At 37.2% G+C, this 27,018-nt stretch overlaps 2 long non-coding RNA genes and 6 other non-coding genes across 8 annotated transcripts in view; 7 read left to right on the top strand and 1 right to left on the bottom strand.

Moving 5' to 3' along the window:
• The window catches only part of LOC125265578, a 47,941-nt gene that overhangs the window by 19,767 nt on the left and 1,156 nt on the right, over positions 1-27,018 (top strand). The gene's annotated exons all lie outside the window — the stretch shown is intronic.
• Positions 2,293-2,483, top strand: LOC125265966. The gene has a single exon (XR_007184394.1). It is a non-coding gene; the product is annotated as a U2 spliceosomal RNA (small nuclear RNA).
• LOC125265962 lies at positions 7,734-7,897 on the top strand. The gene has a single exon (XR_007184390.1). It is a non-coding gene; the product is annotated as a U1 spliceosomal RNA (small nuclear RNA).
• On the top strand, positions 9,684-9,874 carry LOC125265965. Its single transcript, XR_007184393.1, has one exon. It is a non-coding gene; the product is annotated as a U2 spliceosomal RNA (small nuclear RNA).
• LOC125265572 lies at positions 14,960-20,402 on the bottom strand. Its single transcript, XR_007184288.1, has 4 exons — positions 20,387-20,402; positions 17,382-17,383; positions 16,061-16,066; positions 14,960-15,324 (listed from the first exon to the last, which is right to left on the bottom strand). It is a non-coding gene; the product is annotated as an uncharacterized LOC125265572 (long non-coding RNA).
• Positions 15,182-15,345, top strand: LOC125265957. The gene has a single exon (XR_007184386.1). It is a non-coding gene; the product is annotated as a U1 spliceosomal RNA (small nuclear RNA).
• Positions 25,423-25,586, top strand: LOC125265960. The gene has a single exon (XR_007184389.1). It is a non-coding gene; the product is annotated as a U1 spliceosomal RNA (small nuclear RNA).
• On the top strand, positions 26,277-26,467 carry LOC125265964. Its single transcript, XR_007184392.1, has one exon. It is a non-coding gene; the product is annotated as a U2 spliceosomal RNA (small nuclear RNA).

Here is a 27,018-nt window from a genome sequence, read left to right as displayed (position 1 = left end):
CAATCATATCTTTGTTCAGTTGTATTTATGTTGTGATTAGCTAATTTTTTTTAGTTGTCCTTTTTTAATTACCAAGTGTTTTACTTGCCTTTTTAATAATGCTTGAAATTTACATTAGGCTAGTTGTTTTTGCTATGGTATTTTTAAACCATAGGCAAAGGTTCCTTGTGCCTGTTGATTTTTGTTGGCTTGCTCCCTGAGAAAGTCAACATGTTGATTTTCTTAAATAAAAATAGCTAGAGACACCAGAATTCTCAGAATTCAGAATGCTGTGGTATGCTGAGGAAATCTCTCTCTCTCTTTTTTTTTTTTTTTTTTTTTTTTAAAGGGCAGTTTATTAAAAAAAAAAAAAAAAAAAAAGTTTTATGTGCCTTTTTCTATTTGCTTAGAGGCATTTGTAAATTGCAGTACTAAAGTTCAGCAGTAATAAAATAACTTGAAATTTTCAACATCTTTTCATATTGTCTTTTTGCACCAAATTATAGAGTAGTATCGGTATCGATAACATTCAAACAATACCCATCCCTACTAATTATACGTGCATTTGGGCTTGTTGTTTAAGTTGACTCATAAAGCAATCGGGTTTATGGAGTTATCATAGTGAGCAGACACAAGATGCAATATTTTGGTCTTATTTTCAGCATAAAGCATTTGGATTGATTTAGACTTATGGACTTGTTCTTGTTCAGGTTAGGTTTATTTCACAAAGGTGGCGCATTCTACAGGCTCGCACAACAGTGCTTCAGACTGCTTCAAAGTGGTTCCCAATCAATGAATAGCGCACATTTATGCCAAGCGATTGCTAATGAACTCGAGTTTTATGAATCATGACAATGTGTACTTTACGGCCTTTATATAATATGTTTTAGAGACGGTTAAAGGAAATCATGATATCTCTCTCATCTGAAGAATTGCCCGCAATAGTGTAGACATTTAAAAACAAGAGTCCTGGTGTATTTTGGGATTGTTTATAATTAAGTCACACTCTTAAGTTTTTTTTTTTTTTTCTTCTGGGCATTATTGGTATTTTGGTTACACAATAAATTGTATTTATTTTGATATCTATTTAATTCATAGTAAATTATTGTAGTCTCTGGCTGGGATGCTCCCCCACAGGAAGAAAAGCCTAAGAACATTATTTGACACATTTTCCCCTGGTTTCACAGACAAGGCTTAAGCTAGTCCTAGACTAAAATGCATGTTTGAGCTATATTGTAACTGAAAGTAACTTGTACTGACAGATCTTAAAATATGTCAGTGCCAGTGTTTTGTCTTAAGATGCACAACTGTAATGTTTTTTTTTTTTTTCTAGTGAAAGTTTCTAAAAGCTACTCAAATGCCCTAATTGAACTAAGGCCTAATCCTGGCTTAGGCTAAGCCCTGTCTGAAACCGGGCCTTTATTCAATATATAGATTTTACTAGTATCAGTAAAATCTGTGTCCCATTCACTGAGTTTAAATGCTATAATTTTGCATAATTTACAATGCAATAATGGATAATATTAGTATTTAATTAAATGTAATAGTAGCATATGTAATTAAAATGAATTACAATACATAAAAATACTGTTAAACATCACACATTATTTGTTTGTCACATGTAGTAGACCATTTTTGTGCCGTGGGTAATAGCTGGATTTTTCACCTGGCTACCACCGCAAGTATTTCAAACCTGTGGGAAGCACTGAGAAATATTAATTTAATCTTCAGAATTTAGTTAATGTGTTAATATTAACTTGAGTAATGTTTGTTAACTGATACCAGTTACTCTGAAACAAGTTGATGAAATGGAGTGAATAAAGTTCTTGCTTATTTGCATTTTTTTCAAAATATAATAATTAAAAATATGATTAATTATTAATTATAATGAAACTATCATTAATTTAAAAGAAGGTATAAAAGGCAGAACTGCCAAACTATCGGTATCGGTATCGTTATCTGTATCGGCAGATATCACTGTGAATAATGGGCTATCGGTGGACAAATTTAGTATTGGTGCATCTCTAGTTTGAACTCCTCCCCCCTCATAATGTCCCCTCCCCTCTTCTCACCCTTTATCCAATCACATTATCACAGCTCTCTACACCCATTTCTTGAGCCTTTTTCAAATCTGAGGTGTGAACGACCAGTGCTTGTATGAGGCTTAAAGGGGTCATGACCCCTCTTACTTTAGCAATGTTAACAATTACATTCTATACAAGAATTGTTTGAGTAAAAAATAAAATAAAAGCTTACCGTCATCAGATTTACTGTCTCCTAGAATGTGGTTGCTACTGTTGACTATTTGTGGGTATCGCTTCTCGGCCTTTTGGCTAAGATCAAGTGTAGTATCTGTTCTTATCAGTTTAATATCTGATACGTGCCCTACCCGGGCACCATATATTAAATTGATTTTTGGAACAGGGAGATGGAATAGGGGCTTGCTCCGTCCACTCCACGCATCGACCCGGTATTGCAGTACTTCCGGGAACGGTGCACCCCCCTAAAGTGTTTAAAGAAAAGTATGTTTTTGTCATGTGTGGTTGTAGAGTTTTAAAGAATATGTATTTTTCTTCTTTTTTTTTAATTTAAACTGCATGTGAATCAGTAGGCCTTATTCACTGGTAAACATTTGTGCACAGTTTGGCTTATTAGTCCGGTTTGCCCCTGCTGGTTGATGCTGTAACTACACCATTGTACATGCAAAATGTATTTTTTCATTGATGGAATTAAAAATGAAACATGTATTGTGACAAAATAAGTTAATAAAACACATTTAATTAAATTACAGTGGGCTGTGTGTTCATGCAGTCCAATCAGTTAACCAGCATTGTTGTGACAATTTTACTGCATTTTTTTTTTTTTACTTTAATTGACAGATTGAATTGTCTAATAATAAATGACCAGTACCAGAATGTTGAACATCTAAGGCCTTCCAAAACAGTAACTGTATTTAATTTTCTTCCACTATCAGTTTACTAAAGCAGGTATCCTTTGACATGGACAATTAATAGATTTGTCAAAAAAAAAAAAAAAAATTGGTATGTCACTTTGGTTTCACTCTTATACATTGACCACTCTCTAGTCACTCTAGCAATATAATCCTCTATAACAGATAGAGATAACAGATAACTAACATTTAAAGAGGTCCAATTAGAGAATTTCTTGAAGCAAAGGTCCAGAAGATCATAATGTCTTAACTATTTAGTGTGATATTTAAAGTAGCATAGTAGTTGTATCAACATCTGCATGTAATCAATACCTGACTGTCAAATCAAATGAATTCAGTATAATTCAAAAACGTTTTGACAATATTTACTGTCACGTAACATAGAACTGAACATGCATGTATGACTGTAGATTCAGTTGTGGTCTGAATTATTGGCACCCTTGGTAAATATGATCAAAGCATTGTTTATCCTTTTGATCTTTAATTAATAAAATTTGCAAAAATCTAATCTTTCATTGAAGGAAAATAATTGAAAGTGGGGGAAAATCACATAATGAAATTAAATGTTTTTCTCCGAAACACGTTGGCCACAATTATTGGCACCTCTAGAATTTTTTGAGTAAAATATCTCTGAAGTATATTCCCATTCATATTTATGTTTTTAGCACACCAAGGTGACTAGGAGCATGAAATTATCTAGCCATGACTTCCTGTTTCACAGGAGTATAAATATGAGGAAACACAAAGGCCAAAAACTGATGTGCAGTAAAAGATTGATGAGCTTCACAAAATAGAAAGTGGCTGTAAGAAAATATCTGAAGCATTGAAAATCCCCATTTCCACTATCAGGGCAATAATTAAGAAGTTCCAATCAACTAAAGATGTTACAAATCTGCCTGGAAGAGGGCATGTGTCTAAATCGTCCTAATGCACGGCGAGGAGGAAAGTTTGAGTGGCCAAAGACTCTCCAAGGATCACAGCTGAAGAATTGCAGAGATTAGTTGAGTCTTGAGTCTCAGAAAGCTTAAAAAAAAAAAATCAAACAGCACCTACATCACCACAAGTTGTTCGGGAGGGTTTCAAGAAAAATCCTCTGCTCTCATCCAGAAACAGTCTCCACCATATTCAGTTGTCAAACAAGACTGGAACTTTAAACGGGACCTGCTTCTATGATAAGATGAAACTAAAAAAAAGAGCTTTTTGGCAGCAAACCCACCAGATGGATTTGGTGCACATATGAATAAAAAGTACCCCATGCCCACAGTTAAATATACTGCTGGATCTTTAATATTGTGGGCCTATTTTCTTCTGGAGGTCCTGGACATCTTGTTAAGATACATGGTATCATGGATTCTACCAAATACCAACAGATAAAAAAATCAAAACCTGACCGCTTCTGCTGGAAATCCAATAATGGGCCGTAGTTGAATCTTCCATCAGGACAATGATCCAAAACCAACACAAAAATGTGTCTCTGAGCACAAAATGAAGCTTCTGCCACGGCCATCCCAGTCCCCTGACCTGAACCCTAAAGAAAATGAGTGAGGTGAACTAAAGAGAAGATGCACCAAAATGGAGCTGGGAATCTGAAGGATCTGGAGAGATTCTGCATGAAGAAATGGTCTCTTGTCAGGTGTTCTCCAAACTCATCAGGCATTATAGGTGAAGACTCAGAGCTGTTATCTTGGTAAAAGGAGGTTGCAAAAAGTATTGAATAAAAGGGTGCCAATAACTGTGGACCAACGTGTTTTGGAGAAAAACATTTTTTTCATAATGTGTTTTTTTTTTTTTTTTTTTTCGTTCAATGAAAGGTTAGATTTTTGCTAATTTTATGAATTAAAGATCAAAAGGATAAACAATGTAGATTTATTTTTACAGCCATCTTTGATCACATTTACCAAGGGTGCCAATAATTCTGACCACAGTATAATGTTCTCTCATTAACTAAATAAAACATTTCAAAATAAGAGAAAATAAATAAAATGTGAAAATTATGCATGTTCCAATGAAGTGCTTAGCTTAAGAAAAATAAAATAAAGGGAGGAAAAGCTTGAATTTCTGCTTTTTTGTTTCACATTTTAACTCTGCAGTCTCAACCAATTTTACAGATAATAAATATCAACACAATTGAGCAGTTTTAGAGTATCACTTTTTTTTTTACCCTCTTATATCCCACTCCCCCACTATTTTCACTGTCCACATTTTCTTTTTTTGGAGAGCACCATTTGTTCCTTATTTTTCATCTTCTTTTCTCTGTCTCGTATTTTTCTCAACTTTCTCCATGTCACTCATCAGTTTCTCACTTGCGTAAAGTTGGTTGCATATTCACAGATTTGAATTCCCCGGATCAATAACTTGTGAGCTAAATGCTGTTACTACACAAATAACACCCCTTCTAACATAGACAAGCAGCTACAACCTAATTTCCCATCAAAAAGAGCTTTCCTTCAGAGTGGACAAAATACATTGATCTCTATGTGCTGACGGCTGAGAGACGGATTCGAAGGGACAGTCTGCAAGGTGCAAAACCTGCAAAGTGTTACTACAAAACTCTAACTTCAATGTTACACACTGTAGTGTCACCAAATTCAGTTCACACATCACTGCTGTCCTGCTGGTTATACTGCAACTCTAATTTTGGAAAAATTTATTTTTGCATAATTTATGATTTTTTTTTTTTTTTATAATGTAAAATATTTAATAACTTCACTGTAATACACTGTACTGTGACATTATCCCAAAATAAGTGTTGTAGTATAATTATCACGACATTAGTGATGTATGAACAGAATTTGGTGAAAGTACAGTATATTACACTGAAGGTATTAAATATATTTTTCATAAATATTTTTGCATCAATTTTATGATTTATTTTTTTGGGGGGAAAAAAAAAAAAAAGTGTTGTAGTATAACCAGCAGACTGTGACACTACAGTGTATAACATTGAGGTTATTGACTGTTTTTGTAGTAACACTTTTTTGGGGGGGTTTGCACTTGCTCTTGCCTGTTTCTATGCCTTTTTCTGTCCCACTCGTCTTCTCAACTTTCTCTGGCGCAGTTGTCTGTTTCTCTCCCTATGTTTTCTACATCTATCGCTATCTTTCCTTTTCTTTCTACCTTCTTTTCATGTGTAACTTGCCTCTAACTCTCATCTGTCTGCACTGTAGAGTCGCAATGTTTACCGCCTGGAATGTGCAGACTTGATTGGCTGAGTGGTACCTCATGGGATTACTTAAAGCTGCCGTAGGTAACTTTTGTAAAAAAATATTTTTTACATATTTGTTAAACCTGACATTATGTCCTGACAGTAGAATATGAGACAGATAATCTGTGGAAAAAAAATCAAGCTCCTCTGGCTCCTCCCAGTGGTCCTATTGCCATTTGCAGAAATACACCGCTCCCGGTAAGAAACAACCAATCAGAGCCAGGAGGAGTGTCTTAGCAGTGTCAATCAATCAAGCTCGCGTGCGCGCTGATCACACCCCTCTCATGCACAGTGTACAGGCGTCAAATTCAAGATTACCGGTGTGCCGCAGCTTTGCTTATGGCGAAATAAAACGATGTTATATGCAAAGGACCACCCTGAAATCTACAAGAAACCATGCCATACATAATTTGTCAGTCCTGTTTTGAAATTATCTTAGTTGTGTAGTTCTTAAAAAATTAAACAAATCAAGCAGGGATACTTACTTGTCAAGCAGAAATGTGGCTGACTCTGCATCGGTTTTTAATCCGTTCAGGACACGTAGCTCCCTCCACCTCGGAAAAGGCTCCGATATTTACCCTCGTTTTATTTCGGGCTCTATCTAATTCTTTCTTTTTGGCTTTTTTATCATCGTCATCTGTCTTTTTCCGTTTACCCGTCTTTATTTTATGAGCAGGTGCCACTCGAGGAATTGACAGTTTGGATTGTTTTTCCGCCATAAGCAAAGCTGCGGCACACCGGTAATCTTGAAGCCTGTATGCGCTGGCGCTGTGCATGGGAGGGGTGAGATCAGCGCGCACGCGAGCTTGATTGATTGACACTGCTAAGACACTCCTCCTGGCTCTGATTGGTTGTTTCTTACCGGGAGCGGTGTATTTCTGCAAATGGCAATAGGACCACTGGGAGGAGCCAGAGGAGCTTGATTTTTTTTCCACAGATTATCTGTCTCATATTCTACTGTCAGGACATAATGTCAGGTTTAACAAATATGTAAAAAAAATTTTTTTACAAAAGTTACCTACAGCAGCTTTAACTCGCATGCAATTGGTCTGTGTGCGCTTCATCCACTAAACCACTACCGTAAAGGACTACAAAAACTCAGCCGGTAAAATAGAAGATCTTCATCAGGTTTTAAATCATAACCTTCTGTTTTGGCTGTAGGTCTGGGTCCATATGGGATGTCTTCTGGGTCCGGACCTGGACCGCAGTCCACCTATTAGTGACATATGCTCTATAATGTCCCTGTTAAATTGTGAAAATGGAATGTTTTATTGTGTTATTAAAGTGTCATTGAGCAGACAATCTTGGAGTGTCTCTTGCCCATTTGGTAGAGTGCAGTCAAATCTTCTTCTGTGATTGGTAGAGAGATGGTGAGTGTACAGTGAATGTAGACCAATCAGAAGGTCTAATTGTCAAGTCAGATTAGACTGTACAAGTGTAAAATGACATGACTGATTTAACAAAATCCAGAATTTACAGTATAGATTGAGGGTTTAGAATAGATCATGTTGGTGAACCATATGTAGTGAAGTGACTCCTCACCCTCTTTGAGAATGATGTTCCCTCAAGTGTCCCCTCTACAGGGCACGTGTGGAACTCATACTTACCTGGCAGGGGAGACACCATGATCAAGAAGGTGGTTCACCCAGGGCGAGGCTCAGCCATTGCACTCCGGTTGTGCTGACCCCTGCGAATTCCCCAAATGTGGGAATCTCGACTGCATAATTTCTGGTAGTGGGGGACTGCGTTCGCGCTCTCCCCTGATCTTCTGGTCTAATAATAGAGTTGAAATGTGCTTAGTTACTTCATTTATTTGAAGATGCTGCGCTACTTCAAAATTCATCTTCATTTATTCTTTTTGATTCATGATTTGGTACAGTAGTATCTCTGATAGGGGTGTGATGACAGTTAAAGGGGCTCTATGTAAGATTTGTACTTTAATAAAGCATAAAAATACCCTAATATGTTTGCAGATATTTAGGAAACATGCTAAGTTCACCTACTTGTTTCTCAGAAACACAATGCTACAGCCAGATATTCTACTTTGAAAATGTGCGTTCCGTGTCGGAATGTCTGTTTTTGTTTTGGTCTGTGCGAAATCTCGTGCTGCCAGTTTAACCAATAGTATTTCGACATCACAGGTTGCCAGTTCGCGGAAAACACCGCGTATTGCAGCCATGGAAACCAGAAAACAAACTGGGTCAGAGAATCAGGCAATAACGTCAGCTGCGCGTTCTCGCTCTCTTCTCTGTCACTTTCTGCTCTTGACTGAATACGTTTTATAACTTTAATGGTAAGAATTATTTGCAATAAAGACTACAGAAATGAAGGTAACCAATGCAAAATAACACAATGTGTTATTTTACATTTGATTACTTTAAATTCTGTTGTATTTCTTACCTGAATAAAAACCCAGTTAACCCAAAAAACTTAGTTTCATAGCTCTCTTTATTCTATTGCATTTATTTGAGCTGTTTATATTTTATTGCTGACTTTTACTTTTTTTTTTTTTTATGAAAATAAACCTCTGCATTGAAGAAAAGTAGATTTTTGTTTGTATATGTTGTCATTTATAGTTCTTAGAAAGAAAATCGGAATCAGCAAAAAATATGTATCGGCCGATCACACTAACAAAAAATCGGAAATTGGAATCGGCCAAGAAAATTGCAATCAGTGCATCTCTACTAAAAAGCCTCTGAATCCATCTAAATATCTCTATGAACAACAGCATATCAAAACAGATAAATCAACTCATCAGCTTACAGTATGCAAGTCTCCTCAGCTTTCAGTGTCAATTGCACTCCCTATTGTTGCTGGCAACCATATGCTGTAAAAGCTGGCAACCCGCATCTTTGAACGAGGGAGCGGGCCAAACAATATTTTGAATTTGGACTGCAGTACCTATTTTGGATATATATATATATATATATATATATATATATATATATATATATATATATATATATATATATATATATATATATATATATATATATATATATACACTGGGTGTCATTCCTACAGAGAGCCCCTTTAATTGTTCAAATAAACAGATGAAGATAATGAAAACCAAAAATTAAAGAGAATGGGCATAAAAGTAAATGTTTCTCTGATAAAGGTGTTTAAGAGATTTCATATATTTAATATGGTTACATTTTTTAAATGTAGTATGCCCCCAACTTTTGTTATCTTTGTCTCCAGTCACATAATGTACTTTCATGCCTGTAGTGAGTGTGATGTAGGTCTGTAGAGTTATTGTGTTTGAACTCCTCCCCCTCATAATGTCCCCTCCCCCCTTCTCACCCTTTATCCAATCACATTATCACAGCTTTCTACACCCATTTCTTGAGCCTTTTTCAAATCTGAGGTGTGAACGACCAGTGCTTGTATAAGGCTTAAAGGGGTCATGACCCCTCTTACTTTAGCAATGTTAACAATTACATTCTATACAAGAATTGTTTGAGTAAAAAATAAAATAAAATAAAAGCTTACCGTCATCAGATTTACTGTCTCCTAGAATGTGGTTGCTACTGTTGACCATTTGTGGGTATCGCTTCTCGGCCTTTTGGCTAAGATCAAGTGTAGTATCTGTTCTTATCAGTTTAATATCTGATACGTGCCCTACCCGGGCACCATATATTAAATTGATTTTTGGAACAGGGAGATGGAATAGGGGCTTGCTCCGTCCACTCCACGCATCGACCCGGTATTGCAGTACTTCCGGGAACGGTGCACCCCCCTAAAGTGGTCAAAAGAAGATATGTTTTTGTCATGTGTGGTTGTAGAGTTGTAAAGAATTTTAAAAATATATATATTAGTGATTTATATGGTAGTAAAGTTGGAATGTAGGATTATGTTTGGAGTGTAATGCTAGCCTAATAATTACAAAATGCCGTGTAGTGATGCTGATTACTTTCTTTTTTTATTTTTTTTAATACATGTGAAACAGTAGGCTTTATTAAATTAAAATCTTTTGTTTGGAAAGGCAGTGGGTCAAGATGAAAACCACTATTTTCTGTTTCAAACTTTCACATAGCATCTTTTGGTTATAAAAACATTAAAAATTCAAATTTACATTTTGATTTTAAAAGGTTTGTTATAAAAAGGCATTTTTTTTCCCAAAATGCAATAAGTCCATGACGTTTTTTTTTTTGTTTTTTTTCAAAATGCAATTAATCCATCAATATAAAATTTATTTGTCAGTTATTTGTCAGAATAACACGGAAACTTTTTTTTTTTTTTTTTTTTTTTTTTTTTTTTTAAATGCCGTTTATCGTGTTTTGGAACCAAACTCTTCAAATATAAAAACTGAGTTTGTGTGTGCTGTGCTCATTTGTTTCCATTTCTCCTCGAGAGGCTGCGCAACCTTGTTACAGTCAGTACATATACATTATATATTAGCCTATTATTTCGATTGCCACTTACACTAAATGTAAAACATTAAATTCAAATTAAAGTCCCTGTAAAGTCAATTCTGAGAATTCTTTCTAAACACTTTATAAATGTTACAAATGTATTGCTGAAACACATTACAAAGTCTGTGAATTGTGTAATGCTTAATTGTGAAGTTAGAGCGTTAAACAGTTTTTCACCAAGTCTCTGCTCAGGATTTTTTGGGCGGAGCTATAACGGGGGTCTGATGACGCACATCGTCCCCCGAGCATAGCTCCTCCCCTAACACTATATAACTGTCGATGACGCACCGAGCGTGGCGCCGCCTCTAACTCTACAGCGGTTCAGTCGCTCAATCTCGAGTGTCATTACAGCCCACATTTAGCTAGTAATGCCTTTGTCACACAAATGCATATTACATGGTTGTTATAATATACAATATGCTCGGTCTCCTTATTTAAATTTCCTAAAACGATGATATGAAGGATCCTAAAGTGATCGTTCTACACCGGATAATTTTACAAACTTTCATCAGACAGCTGGGATTCACAGATAATCCGCTGTTTTTGGTGAATGTGACTGAACAGACCTCGCCCCCCCTCCCGCCTCTGCCTTCTTACCGTCCCGACGATAACCGATGATATATGGGGCCGGACAGAGTCTCTCCCGTCCCGGCCTTCATCCTCCCGTCTCGCGGCACCGTCATTTGTCGACTCGACAACAGTCCGGCAGTACGTGCCCAATGAGTGTAAGTTGTCATGTGTGCTTATGTTATAATTAGTAGGTAGTCCACAGTAACTCTGCTAAAATGTGCAACCCTCTAACGTGATTCTTTTGTTTATATGCATCAGTATGTTTGACTCATTAGACAAGTAAGTTGAGACTGCAGCTCTCGCGAGTGGGTGTGGTTTCAGCGCCGACAGCGGACACGCCCCCAGCGTTTGAGAACAGAGAGCGCTGCCTATTTTTTTTCGAGATTTTGATAACTTTATTTCATTTACTTGCAGATTTTTTTAATCATTCAAATTTGGCTGGGTGGTTAATAACACATTTTTCTGTGGTGTGACAAACTCAGAACACATACTTTAAAATGACTTTACAGGGACTTTAAAAGTCATTGTACTATATTAGTTTTTTTTTTTTTTTTTTTTTTTTTTTAACGTTCAGGTGTTAATATGGAGCCCTGCTGTAACTGTTCTTTTCATCATCTCTCTACATTTTGCATGCTCGTTAGCTCCCGGTTAACTGACACAGGAGCGCAGCTATATTAACCTAAAGGTCTTTGCACACTGAGTCCAAAATTCGCATGCAAAATTTTCACACATTAAAAAATTAATTCGACCTCACGTTATGTCAATCACATTTGCACAACCTGTTGTGTATTTCGACAGTGCTGGGGGATGGGGTCTTGTAGTTGGTGATGACTTTCAGGCCTTTCCACACTAATGAGGGGTCATTGGCTGTAAGATGGTTCCTGAGCTTTCCAGAATAGTTCTGCTTAGCCACTCTGTTCTCTTTTGTGTATTTGGTCCATTTAAACAAGACTCTGTTCCCATTCTGTAGGCAACTTCTTTGGCCTGACGAAGTTGTCTGAGTTTTGCAGTGAACCACGGTGTACATTCACTCTTTGCTCGGTGTATTCAGTCTTTGCTCAATATTTTGTTGAAGCACCTTTGGCACCAATTACAGCCTCAGGTGTTTTTGAGTATGATGCTGCAAGCTTGGCACACCTATTTTTGGGCAATTTCTTCCATTCTTTTTTGCAGGACCTGTCAAGCTCCATCAGATTGGATAGGGAGCATTACTTCACAGCCATTTTTAGATCTCTCCAGAGATTAACCCGATTGAACAAGTCTGGGCTCTGGCTGGGCCACTCAAGGACATTCACAGAGTTGTCCTGTAGCCACTCTTTTGTTATCTTGGCTGTGTGCTTAGGGTCGTTGTTTTGTTGGAAGATGAACCTTCACCTTAGTCTGAGGTCCAGAACACTCTGGAGTAGGTTTTTTACATCAAGGATGTCTCTGTAAATTGCTGCATTCATCTTTCCTTGATCCTGTCTAGTATCCCAGTTCTTTGCTGCTGAAAAACACCTCCACAGCATGATGCTGCCCGCACCATGCTTCACTGTAGGGATGGTATTGGCCAGGTGATGAGTGGTGCCTGGTTTCCTCCAGACATGACACTTTCTATTCAGGCATAAGAGTTAAATCTTTTTCATCAGACCAGAGAATTGTTTCTCATGGTCTGAGAGTCCTTCAGGTGCCTTTTGGCAAACTCCAGATGGCTGTCATGTGCCTTTTACTGAGGATTGGCTTTCATCTGGCCACTCTACCATACAAGCCTGATTGGTGGAGTGCTGCAGAGATGGTAGTTCTTTTGGAAGGTTCTCCTCTCTCCACAGAGAAACGCTAGATGTCTGTCAGAGTAAGACCCTTCTCCCCTGATCACTCAGTTTGGCCGGGCAGCCCGCTCTAGGAAGAGTCCTGGTGGTTCCAAACTTCCTCCATTTATGGATAATGTAGGCCACTGTGCTCACTGGGACCTTCAATGCTGCAGAATTTTTTTTATGCTCTTCCCCAGATCTGTACCTCAATACAATCCTGTCGCGGAGGTCTACAGACAATTCCTTGGACTTCATGGCTAGGTTTGTGTTCTGACATGCACTGTTAACTGTGGGACCTTTTATATAGACAGGTGTGTACCTTTCCAAATCATGTCCAATCAACTGAATTTAGCATAGGTGGACTCCAATCAAGTTGTAGAAACATCTTAAGGATGATCACTTGAAACAGGATGCACCTGAGCTTAATTTAGAGTGTCATGGCAAAGGCTGTGAATACTTATGTATGTGATTTTTTTTTTTTTTTTTTTTTTTTTTTTTTAATTCATTTATTTATTTATTTTTTCAATAAATTTGAAAAGATTTTAAACAAACTTCTTTCACGTTGTCATTATAGGGTATTGTTTGTAAAATTTTGAGGAAAATAATTGAAGAAAAAAGTGAAGCACAGTGAATACTTTCCGGATGTATTATAGTATTTATTTGTTTACATTTGATTCTGAATGAGTTTGATAGTGCTCTGTGGCTAAAGCTAACATTACACACTGTTGGAGAGATTTATAAAGAATGAAGTTGTTTATGAATTATACAGACTGCAAATGTTTAAAAATGAAAATAACGACATGGCTCTCTTGTCTCCGTGAATACAATAAGAAACAATGGTAACTTTAACCACATTTAACAGTACATTAGCAACATGCTAACGAAACATTTAGAAAGACAATTTACAAATATCACTAAAAATATCATGATATCATGGATCATGTCAGTTATTATTGCTCCATCTGCCATTTTTCACTGTTGTTCTTGCTTGCTTACCTGCATAAAGTCTGTTGATTCGGCTGTGCAGCTCCAGACGTTAATACTGGCTTGTCTAACGCCTTGAACATGGGCTGGTATATGCAAAAGTTGGAGGCGTACATATTAATGATCCCGACTGTTGCGTCACAGTCGGTGTTTTGAGATTCACCTGTTTTTCAGTGGTCTTTTGCACAAATCAAATTTACATAAGAAGGAGCAAAAATTTTTGAGACCCACTGTATGTCATTTCCGTGTACAGAACTCTAATTATTTAACTATGCCGAGGTAAATTCAATTTTCAATTCTAGGGCACCTTTAATGTAGGTGGACTTGAACTTGAAAAATGGTGTGTACTGATGTCTTTCTGTGGTTGAAACAACATTTCTTATGATGATCATTCATGTTTATTTGATTCTATAAATGAACTAGTTGGAAGAGATGATTGGTTCACGAGCCGCTTGAACTGAGGCGCTACAGCGATCTGTCATGACACATAAAGAGCCACAAAATAGTATTGTTTAAATTTCTTTAAAAATGACAAAATTTGAGACTTTGTTTCATATCAAAATGAACCTGCTCTGTCTTGTCTGTCGACGCGTTGTCAGTGTCCTCTTTGCTCCGCGATGTAATTTTCACTGTGTAAGAACATGATGAGTGGCAAGAGATCGGCGTCATGGCTTGTTGGACGTAGCAACAGTAACTAAAGGGTCTTTACACGGGTCTTTGCAAACGGTCAGTTGTCTTCCACTATCAGTTTACTGAAGCCAGGTATCATTTCATGTGGGCAATTCATAGATTTGTCAAAAAATGAAGTATGATTCTTTGGTTTCACTCTTATACCTTGGCCACTATCTTGTTGCTCTAGCTATATAATCCTGTATAATGTCCCTATTAAATTATGAAAATTGAAAGTTTGTACTTATGAAAGTGTCAGTGAGCACAAAAAATTAGAGCAAACACCCAAATTATTAGTGCCTCTTGCCTAATTGGTAGAGTACATTCAAATCTTGAGATGGATTGCCTGTGCCTGATAGATCATCTTCTATGATTGGTAGAGAGATCTACAGTTGAGTGTACAGTGAATGTAGACCAACCAGAAGGTCTAATTGTAAACAGTCAGCATAGACTGTAAAAATGACATGACTGATGATTTAACAAGATCCAGAGTTTAGAGTATAGATTGAGGATTTAGAATAGATCACCATGATGAACCATATGTAGTGAAGTGACTCCTCACCCTCTTTGAGAATGATGTTCCCTCAAGTGTCCCCTCTACAGGGCGCGTGTGGAACTCATACTTACCTGGCAGGGGAGACACCATGATCAAGAAGGTGGTTCACCCAGGGCGAGGCTCAGCCATTGCACTTCGGTTGTGCTGACCCCTGCGAATTCCCCAAATGTGGGAATCTCGACTGCATAATTTCTGGTAGTGGGGGACTGCGTTCGCGCTCTCCCCTGATCTTCTGGTCTAATAATAGAGTAGAGGGTATCATTTATCTCTTTTCCACCAAGACAGTTTGAGTGCTGGTTCGGAGCCAGAGCCTAGTTTCAAATCAGTTCTTTGTCTTTCGACACACAAAGCACCAGCTCCGAACCAGGAAAAGTGGTTCATAAGTAGCACCAAAACATTGCTGGGCTAGAAGTAAGAACCGCTTGCGTCAAGGGCTAGGGGCGGGGTTACCGTGACCAACAAGAAACTTGTGACCGCTGTTTTTGAAATAGCAGCTAATCGAGCTAATAGCAGCTCAATTGTTATCTCTGTCTATATACAAATTACGGCGAGCCGTGTTTGGATGCCGATGTAGGTTCGCAAAGCCATGAGAATCAACAAGTAGTGAAACATCCGCGATTGTTGATAGAAGGCTTGTTCGAGATGCTTCGGAGCAGCGCGGACCGATTCGACAGGTGCCGCGGATCCGCGGGAGCGTTTGTAGAGCATACAACTCTTTGTGCTTTTGGATCGTTCTCACGGAGCTTTGATGTCATGCGCCGATCGCTATGCGAGAAGCCGATGTATCTCGAACGAGCTTGGTGTGTTTGTGTTTGGCGCTGCAGCGCTAGCTTTGCTGTGAAATATGAGACATATACATTGACGTAAGACCTGGCTCTGTGCTGGCTCTCTAGCCCATGGAAAGGCAAACCGGTTCTTAGAAGGCTCATCAGTTGAACCAACTCCGAACTGGCACTAGCACTAGCTCTGAACTAGCACCCGGTTCGTGCTGGTGGAAAGGGGGTAATTGATGTCACTTTCCTGCTGGAATGTGCTCCCTCAGCTGGACTGAGTGGTAAAAGAACCTGCTGCATGACTGGATTTAATAGGGGAAACTGCGAAAACGCGAGTAAAACAAACGATTACACTAAAGATTGGACTTGAAAGTGTTCCTTACACCTTGTCAAATAAACCTAATCCATGGATATTGACATGCAGCCAGGAGTCGTGTTTCCTGACATTTATATGTTCCTGATTTCGACGCCGGGGAAATACATAAAGCAAATCTGCCTGTGAATATTTTATATAACCACAATATAGGTAGGTTTAAATCCGAGTAATCACTTATATCAATGTCAATATTGTCATATCATCCAGCCCTAAAACTTGTATAATTTTTGTTAGTGTTTATTTAAAAACACCCAATTATGCAGAATATAAAATGGTAAATATGGTGCTAAAGAGGATGTTTTGCTTTATACATTTTTGCAATATTACTTCAAACTGTCTTCACTAACTGATAAAAGACTATTTATTAGGTGCACTGAAAGGAATAATATTAATATACATCATCTGTGCACGAGGTAGGGCCTTAAAAACATCAGCCAATCGTTTACGCGATCATCTTTAGCACCTTTCATGCGCTCATTTCAAAATCTCAGTAACAGTCTTTGGTTTCTCAGTCGACGAAAAGATCTTCTTTAGCACCTTTAATTGATGAGTTGTTAACACAATATATAATACAATTTGACACAAAATGATTAGAGATGTTCCGATACCCCTTTTCCATTCCCGATACCGATTCCGATACCTGAGCTCAGGGTATCGGCCGATACCGAGTACCGATCCGATACCTGGGTGTGTATATATATATATATATATATATATATATATATATATATATATATATATATATATATATATATATATATATATATATACATATACTACTAGCCCTGTATGAATTGATGATAGAATTATTTATGGTGTGCTTCAGACTTATCCCTTAATAAAACAAGAACAAAAACATACAGTGAACTAGAGTATGTTTATTATCTGACATACATTTGTCAGTTATATTATTTATTTATTTTAAGTGAAAAAGAACTTCAAATGCAGCCACAAATCTAACACTGTAAACTGAAAAAGGTATATTAGTTTTACAATATAACTATAAAAACAGTGCAACAAATAAATCTAGGAATATAATTATATAAGAAAATATTCTCTTTAAAACTTGAAGTCCAGAAACAATTTTGTTAAATAAAAATCTCAGGTTTTCGACGACTGACAGCAGCTGGTCATCCAGAACAATAAACCCGACAATTTTGTCGGTTATCTTTATTTGTCTTTTGAAAACTTTTCTCTTTGTTTGAATGAAGCTGGCACGCCTCATCCTTCTCCATCTTAAGCGCGTCAAACGCCGAATCGCTCAATTCGCACCGCGTCATTCACGCGAATCGCGCCGCAGGGAGTCAATTCGCGTCTTTGCATTGACTTAACATGTAAATCACTCGCGCTTATCGCTTCATTCGCGTCTGGTGTGAACGCAGCATTAGCCTTTATGTAACCATCGTGTTGCGCGGGGTGACGTGTCTTCAAATGCTTTATTAAGTTATTTGTGTTAAAGTTGCCAATACTTGTGCCACTCGAAATTGCAGCATTGCATATGAGACATGTCGCCGTTTTACTGGTCTGAAATAGTGCCAAACAGCAGACATACTGCTAGCGCGTTTTCACTTCTCCGCTGCTCTAAACAGTGGTTGCTTGTGGCAACGCAGCACAACTTCCTGTGTTTGCATTGTGAGCCGCAAAGAAGAATTGATTTCCAATTTGCTGCGTTAAGCAAAGATAGCGGGCACAACTAGGTGTTGTTTAAGAAAATGGTATCGGAACGGTACGTGAGTTTAAATACTCGCCGATACCGATGCCAGAAATTTTTGTGGTATCGGTGGTATTTCCGATACTAGTATCGGAATCGGAACAACCCTAAAAATGATAACTGCAAATCCATGTTGCTCTGCTGGAGTCCAGCTGTTCCTGTGAATTGCAGTGATCCATTTGCTGCTTTTTTCTGTAGCTCTCAGCACTCTTTAAATGTATACCTCAGATTTTGTCAAAGCTATTTGTACATTCAATCACAAAGCTCTTTCCCGTTTTGGATGTGTTTTGTGTGTTTTTCGCGGCATTCACGCTGAAAACCAATGCTGCCGCTCAGTCTTTCTGCCAATCAGTGGGCGTGAGTCATTCCGATCGACGGTGACATCACGTGCATACCCTCTATAGAATTGAAATATGCTCACTTCTCTGATATGGATGTGATGACTGGATTATTCAAATAAACAAGGTAATAATGAACCAAATATTCAAAGGAGAATGGGCAGAAAATATCTTTGTCTCCACTCTAGGGGTGACCTTGAATTAGAGGTCTGCATAAGAGACCCGATAAGATTCCTTGCTGCGCGGGATTAAATTTTGAATGAAAGGCGGATTGCGGTCAGTAACTATAGTGTACATTAGGCAGGAGGGGGCGGTCTGACAATAACCAAGTTTCTCCCGAGATGCTTTGACATTCTCGGATCTGTGCTTGAACTTGAAGTGAACAAAACTTTCTGCAGTGGTGGTGTTCACACAGTCACCAGTTTCCTGTCTTGAGAAACCTGGCAAGATATGTTCTTTGCATTAGAGGTCTGCGCGAGTGCACCTTCAGAGAACATTCAACTTTTGTGATCGGATTTTGGAAGAGAGACGTTCTGAAACGGTCGTCAGTCCGTGTCAATCTGTTCTTGCATGGTTGTTAAAGATTTCATTTTGCAGTATAGCTAGTAAGCCAACAGTTTTCGTTTATGTATTTTTGGCTTGGCTATAGTTTTGAGAGACATGTTGTAGGCTATAGGGCTGCAACAAACGATTATTTTGATAATCGATTAATCTGTCGATTATTAGAACGATTAATCGACTAATCATCGATTATTGCACTGATTAATCAGTAGGCTTTGTTCGATTATTCTACTTTAGCAATTAGTTAAAATATTGAGTTATACTGTACTTTAACTAGTAAATAAAACAAGGAAATCACTTCAGCTTTTAAAAGTGTATTTTTAATCATTTTTAAGCCAACTGAATAGACCAATATACTATAAATATAAATATATAAATATAATGTAATCATGTGGGGGTTTTTGTGAAAAATGAAACAACATACATACATACACATAATACATATCATATATATGTGTATGTGTATGAGTATGTGTGTGTATATATATATATATATACACACACACACACACACACACACACACAAACTATCGAGTTTATGGTCATTGAATGGCTTTCCTGAGGTAAATGTTACATTTTGTGTGATATATTTGTTTGCAAGTTTTATTGACTTCTTTCTGCGGTTAAAACTCCGATTAAGTGATTACAATAGAGATGGATTAATTTCAGTAAGTTCAGTAAGTACTTTTTGATGTTCATTCATGTTTATTTCGCGCTGTAATAGAGAGGAATAGGTTCACATGCCGCTTGAACCGAGGTGTTACAGCGATCTGCCACACAACGTTAAACAGAGTCACCACCACAAGTATTGTTTGAATCCCGTAGTAATATTGACTGAATTTAAAAGCTTAGACTTAGTTTTATATCAAAAGTAACCTGATCTGTCGGTGCGTTGCCGTTGTCTGTGTCCTCTTTGCTCTGCGATGCATCTTTCACTGTGTGAGAAAATGAACGTGTGGCGTGAGAACAGTGAGTTTGAATGAGAGTTGGTGGCCCTGCATGACAGTATTCTGTAGTTATGCTAAACGTTATGTTTGTTATGTTTATGCTATGTTAATCTCCCACATTTCACGGGTTCGACGTCGTTTGCACTATGCTCTCCAAAGCACTGACTTCTTTTATTGGATTGGATCCCGGAGGGCTGCATTACAGTATTGCGCTACAGCGCCCCACTGGTTACACCGCGTTATTGCAGGCCCTTCAAATAGGTCGTATGAGATCAAGAGACTATTCGACAACAAAAATATTTGTCGACAATTTTTTATTGTCGACGTTGTCGATAATGTCGACTAATCGTTTCAGCCCTAGTAGGCTATTTAATTTTTATATTAAATAGATATTTGATATTTAGCCTACTATTCTTTGTAACATTTTTTTTTCTCTGACATTTTTTTAGGGTGTTGTGTTAATGTGCTGTGCAGCATTTTATAATTGTTATCCCCAATCACTCTCTTTCATTAGGGGAAGTTTAAATGCAAGATTCTGGAAACAATCTCAATTTAGCGGGACCCGTCGGGTAGGGAAGAAAATCACTATGTGGATAGCGGGGCAACACAGAGTGAGTTTTAGGTGGGAGCGGGTGCGTGCGGAATAGAACCTGGCGGGAGCGGGACGAGAAAAAAAAGTCCCGCGCAGACCTCTACCCTGAATAGACCCTTTTCACATGACATCACACAGCTTCCGTTTGGACTCGAAACAGTGGATCCTCACTTCCTTCAGCATAGTGGAATAGTAGCGCCGCTCAAATTAAGTGCACCCAAAAGTTGTACATATTCCACAAATGTGGTTAGAGGATGACTGTAGTCGCCTAATTTAATGTAAATTGAAGGCGAGGTGTTTGGCAGATCTCAAACAAACTTACCGATCGGCAAGATTTGCTGTTTGAAGTCGGAGGAGTTGAATACGTAGGCCTACTGAAGCCATACACTTTCTGCTGCCCGTAGTCACTTGCAAACTTTGCCGTCTTTATTGCAGATGAAGCTGTTTATATGTATTTGTCAATATTTGTGAAGTAAACGCATGTTTCCGACATTTACGTGCAGTAAAAAAAAAAAATCATTTAATGTTTAATGTACATTTCAGTGCCTGTATGTAGCTACAATGAAGATCAACATAGACTGATATTTAAAAAGAATAAGCTTATTTTTTTCAATTTTATTTTGATAAACATGACATAAGTAATTAAAATTGTTTAATATTTCTAAATGAAGACTGTTAATGTTGTAAAAACGGATGTCGTACATGGCATTTTTACCATAGTAAAAAAAACATCATCACTCATCTCTTTATTGCAGAACAAGACTCGCATACAAAAATATACAGAGGATTTACAACAGTACTCATTGTTACAGCAGCATTAAATGAACGAAATCAAATCATTTCTCCAGGGAATAACATTAAATGAATACATACTTTTGTTTTGTATTTTCAATACACTTCTTACAAATTGTACAATCTTAATATATTGCAGCAGTTCAGTTTAAACTGGTATGATATAAAATTATCTAAAATCTTCACACCATTAATTCTTCAGAGTAGTATATGTGTAGCCTATGTGTTACTTTCAGGTGTCCATTACTCGTAAATAAATCTCACAAGAACAATACCGTTATTATAGCCTACCAATTTCTAAAAATAAAGATTTGTTTTTAAAGACAATATTCTTGTTATTCCAAATAGGCTAACAGATTTGTGTGGACACACAATCATTGTGATAAAACTCAATTCAAGGACACAACATTGCTAAAGTTTCTGCTCACGGAAACCCTAAGCAAGGCAGTTACAGAAAAGAAATAATAAATACCGTTACCAGAAGAACCCGACTGTGTAAATCCTTGACATAAACAGTTTGCATTTAAAGTTATTAAAGCATTTTCCCGAGAAGTCGTCGGTGCGAAGGTAAGGCGGAACAACTGATACACTGCTTTGCGGATAGGCGGAAGTTAACTGACGTCATTGTGAAAAGGGCCTATAGTCGACGATTCGAAGCTTTGATAGGAGGAGCATGATTTGACTATCTCACAGTCGACTCTTCGCAGAGATGTTACGAGATGAGATACAGGGGGTGCTCAATATCTGATTTTTACAAAGAACTACCGGTTTTCTCCCAATAAGTTAATATACGGCCTATTATGATAATGCTATAAATAAAAAATGTGATAAAATAAATAAAAATAAATATTTTTAATGTGCATGAATAAATCCAACCACCCCTGTAACCCCTGTGAGTTAATTTTCACTTTCCATGATCCGTGACCGATAGAGGAGCATCTTGGCAGCAGGGATTAAATCTTTAACAATGTCTGGGATAAGAAAATCTGTAGAATTGGATGCACTTTGAAATGGTAAAAGATGATCCAAAAAAGAGCGGCGCACTTCTGCTGGCCAACGTTAACGAGCTAACTAATGCTAGCTGACTAGCGCGCTATTTAAAATACTCAAACGTATATCAATATGATATCATATATCATAAGTTATTAATCAACATTTATCTTTGTTAAATTATTTGAATGACTTCTTCAACGTATGTTAAAGCATTTATTTTCCTTTTCAAACACTAGAAAATAAGTCTGAATATTGTCTGTACCTCACTGAGAGAAAAGAACATGTCATCGGTATGTTTTGGGAAAGTTTCCTGCTCAGAGCAGAGCTCAGATCAACTTCAACCTTGACAAAGCTGTGAATCATGTGTATGTGTGCATGTACACTAAGTGTTCTGTGCAAGTCCTTTGTACTGGTGGACAACTGGCACTGTGCTTGAGACCGCTATGTCATGACCCCAAAAGGACATCCAGTACCTAAATCCAGGGTCCCCTCGTCAGCATCGTGACGAAGAGAGATATGCTTCTGACTATCTGTCCATGTGTGGAAGATTACCAAATTTCTCTATTTTTCATAGCCAATCAGAATCATTCAGCCTGAAGTAATAACGTAGTTAGTAGTAGACTCTTGTTAGAGTATAATTGTTGTGGAAATGTGAATGTACGCAGAGGGGCCTACAAACTCCTTGTAAGACTTGAAACTGGCTTCTGCTGATGAAACTGCAAACTATTCTTCAGTAAAATTTTCTTTTAAAATTGTTCTTTTTAAAATTTATTATTTTTTAAACTCTGACTCCGGGTCTTTATTCAACATATCTGGGGCCGGATTCACGAACATCTTCTTAAGAAAGAAGTTAAGAAAATTCTTAAGATAAATTCTAAGAAGTTCTTAAGAATGTTCCTAAGTGCAATTCTTGAAAAAATCTTAGGAAGTTCTGAAATATTTTCTTAAGAACTTAGGGCAAGATCTTAATTTTTTACTTAAGAAGAAAATGAATGGTGTTTATTTGATTGAAAGGGGGTAATTGCTGAAGACTCGCTGAATGAAAAACACCTCAAAGCCTGTCACTGCATGTAGATTAGGCTACCGTAGATATCATAATGAGCGCGCAGACTATTTTTGTTGTGGTTGTTTGACGGGAGCTAATCACTCTGTCATGTTTTTAATGGACCATTAAAATCGTTATTTAAAAAAAACCTGTCTCAAGATGCAACGTTCTTTTCCATTCATTTGTACACTGACTTTTTTGCGCTCTCTCTGGAGTGAATGCGTCCTGTATCCGTGTGCGCTGCCTCGCTAGTTCTAGCTTACGGAGCCCCGCACATGACATGCAGGAAAAAATAGTAGGCTAAATCATGCTCATGATTTACTAATTCTTTCCCTCGGTTTGCTAAATCGTGCACACTGTTTATAAAAAGAGGAAACAAATTAATAAATCGCGCTAACATCTTGTGCCGTTCTCCGTACAAGCTTGAGTGCGCGCATCATATACAGGTACGCGCAAATGATCAATAGTGTAATTACAGACTTTAGAGTGCTCGTCCACATTCAGGGTACAAGTAATATGTATTATATTTAGCTAGCTAGTGTTATGTCATATGCTTAACATTTGAAACGACCCAATAAATTCGTTGAGCATCTATTTAAGACAGGTTGGAGGTTATCCTAACTTTAAGAAGTTATTTAAGAAGTTATTTATTTTTAAGAACATTCTTTTCAGGAATATGAATACTTCTTAAATTTGATCTTAAGAACAATCTTAAGAAAAAAGATAAGAACATTCTTAAGAAGAGTTTTTGAGAATACAAAATATTCTTATCTTTTTTCTTAAGTTAAAAAATAAGAAGAAATTAGCAGTTAAGAAGAATTTTATTCTTAAGAATGTTTCGTGAATCTTTTGGGTCTTTAACTGTAAAATTCCCCTTCAGTTGTCTCTGCAGTTGACAATTCTGACTATACTTTAGTTATTTTAATAATTTCTTTAATTTTTATTTATTTATTTATCACTCGGAGTTATCTAATTTAACCATTTGTGGCTTGTGTTTTGAATAGGCCTAGGCCTATATGTTCCCCTGCACTTCAGGCAATTTGCACTTGTGACTTGATTATGACTTTTTTTTTTTTTTTTTAGAACGGTATATTTTGTTCTAATTCAATTCTGTAAATTAGTTTGATTGTTTTTTGGTGCATCGTTGTTGCGCTGTAGACTATTAACTAGACTATTAGACTATTTGTGTGGTGTTCTGTAGTGGCTATGAATGTTTATCCACATTGCCTTTCATTTTAGTTTAAAAAAGATAACGACCGTTTAAATAACAAACGTTTTTGTCATGTGTGGTTATAGAGTTTTAAAGAGTATGTATTTTTCTTTTCTTTTTTTAAAAATTATTGTTGGCAATCTTATCATAGTAATGATATTATTTATGATTGTTTGGAATGGAATGCCAGCTTAATAAAACGCTATGCTTATAAAATGCTATGTAGTGATGCTGCTTACTATCTTATTCTTATTTTTTAAACTGGATGTGAATCAGTAGTATTATTCAATGATAAAGTTTGTGTACAGTTTGGCTTATTAGTCCAGTTTGCCCCTGCTGGTAGATGCTGTAACTACACTGTTTTGAATGCAAAACATATTTCCATTGATGGCTATTAAAAATGAAACAAAATTGTGACAAAATAAAAAGTTAATAAAAATACACTTAATTAAATTACAGTGGGCTTTGTTCATGTGGTGCAATCAGTTCATCAGCATTGTCATGACAATAATAATAATAAATTACCATACCAAAATGTTTAACATCTAATGTCTTGGTTTCACTCTTATACCTTGGCCACTCTTGGTCACTATAGCTACATAATCCTGTATAATGTCCCTGTTAAATTGTCAATAAATTGTCAATGAGCAGACAAACTTAGAGCTTGGAGTGTCTCTTGCCTGATTGGTAGAGTGCAGTCAAATCTTCTTCTGTGATTGGTAGAGAGATAGTGAGTGTACAGTGAATGTAGACCAATCAGAGGGTCTAATTGTCAATAGTCAGAGTAGACTGTACGACTGTAAAATGACATGACTGATTTAACAAAATCCAGTATAGAGTTTACAGTATAGATTGAGGGTTTAGAATAGATCATGTTGGTGAACCATATGTAGTGAAGTGACTCCTCACCCTCTTTGAGAATGATGTTCCCTCAAGTGTCCCCTCTACAGGGCGCGTGTGGAACTCATACTTACCTGGCAGGGGAGACACCATGATCAAGAAGGTGGTTCACCCAGGGCGAGGCTCAGCCATTGCACTCCGGTTGTGCTGACCCCTGCGAATTCCCCAAATGTGGGAATCTCGACTGCATAATTTCTGGTAGTGGGGGACTGCGTTCGCGCTCTCCCCTGATTTTCTGGTCTAATAATAGAATTGAACTGTGCTCACTTTCTAAGGGGTTACTTTGTTTAAATCAAGATAGTGTGTTACTTCAAAATTCATGTTTCTTTTTGATTCATGAATTGGTACAGCATTATCTCTGATAGGGGTGTGATGACAGTTAATTATTCAAATAAACAGATGAAGATCATAAAAAACAAAAATTCAAGAGAATGGGCAGAAAAGTAAATGGTTCTCTGATAAAGGTGTTTAAGAGGTTTTATATGTTTAATATATGGTTGCATTTTTAAAATGTAGTATGCCCCCAACTTTTGTTATCTTTGTCTCCAATCACATTTAATGTACTTTCGTGCCTGTAGTGAGTGTGATGTAGGTCTGTAGAGTTATTGTGTTTAAACCCCTCCCCCATCATAATGTCCCCTCCCCCCTTCTCACCCTTTATCCAATCACATTATCACAGCTCTCTACACCCATTTCTTGAGCCTTTTTCAAATCTGAGGTGTGAACGACCAGTGCTTGTATATAAGGCTTAAAGGGGTCACAAAACTGAAAAACGCCTCCACAGGGGGCCCCTTACTTTAGCAATGTTAACAATTACATTCTATACAAGAATTGTTTGAGTAAAAAAATAAATAAAAGCTTACCGTCATCAGATTTACTGTCTCCTAGAATGTGGTTGCTACTGTTGACCATTTGTGGGTATCGCTTCTCGGCCTTTTGGCTAAGATCAAGTGTAGTATCTGTTCTTATCAGTTTAATATCTGATACGTGCCCTACCCGGGCACCATATATTAAATTGATTTTTGGAACAGGGAGATGGAATAGGGGCTTGCTCCGTCCACTCCACGCATCGACCCGGTATTGCAGTACTTCCGGGAACGGTGCACCCCCCTAAAGTGGTCAAAAAAAAAGAGTGGTTGTAGAGTTTTAAAGATTATGGATTTTTCTTTTCATTTTTAAAAATTTGGCAACCTTATCATAGAAATTATATTAACTGTGATTGTTTTGAATAGAATGCTACCTTAATATTTGTAAAATGCTTCTTAGTGATGCTGCCTGTCTTTTTAAAACGGCATGTGAAACATAAAGGCATTATTCAATGATAAACCTTTTTTGTGAAAAAGCAGTGGGTCAAAGTTTTGCTGATTAGTCCAGTTCAGTTTGGAACTGAACTCCACAGGAAGTGGCCCTCCAGCAGTGTTAATTTTGACAGCAAATTTTGATTTAGTTTTAGTCATAGTCTTTTTACTAAAATGCCATTGAGCTTTAGTCATATTTTAGTTGTTTTTAGCCTAGTTTTAGTCGACTAAAATGATATTAGCATGATAAGTAGAGGGCACAATAAGCTATCCAGACAGTATTGTGTGAATTCTGTGGAATGTGTAAATTCTTTAAAATGTGTTAAGTATGATTGGGACATAGAAGATAATCAGGGTTTTTATT

Source organism: Megalobrama amblycephala, linkage group LG3 (genome assembly GCF_018812025.1).
Source record: "Megalobrama amblycephala isolate DHTTF-2021 linkage group LG3, ASM1881202v1, whole genome shotgun sequence".
Lineage (NCBI taxonomy): Eukaryota > Metazoa > Chordata > Actinopteri > Cypriniformes > Xenocyprididae > Megalobrama > Megalobrama amblycephala.
This window is presented reverse-complemented; position numbering and strand designations above follow the sequence as displayed.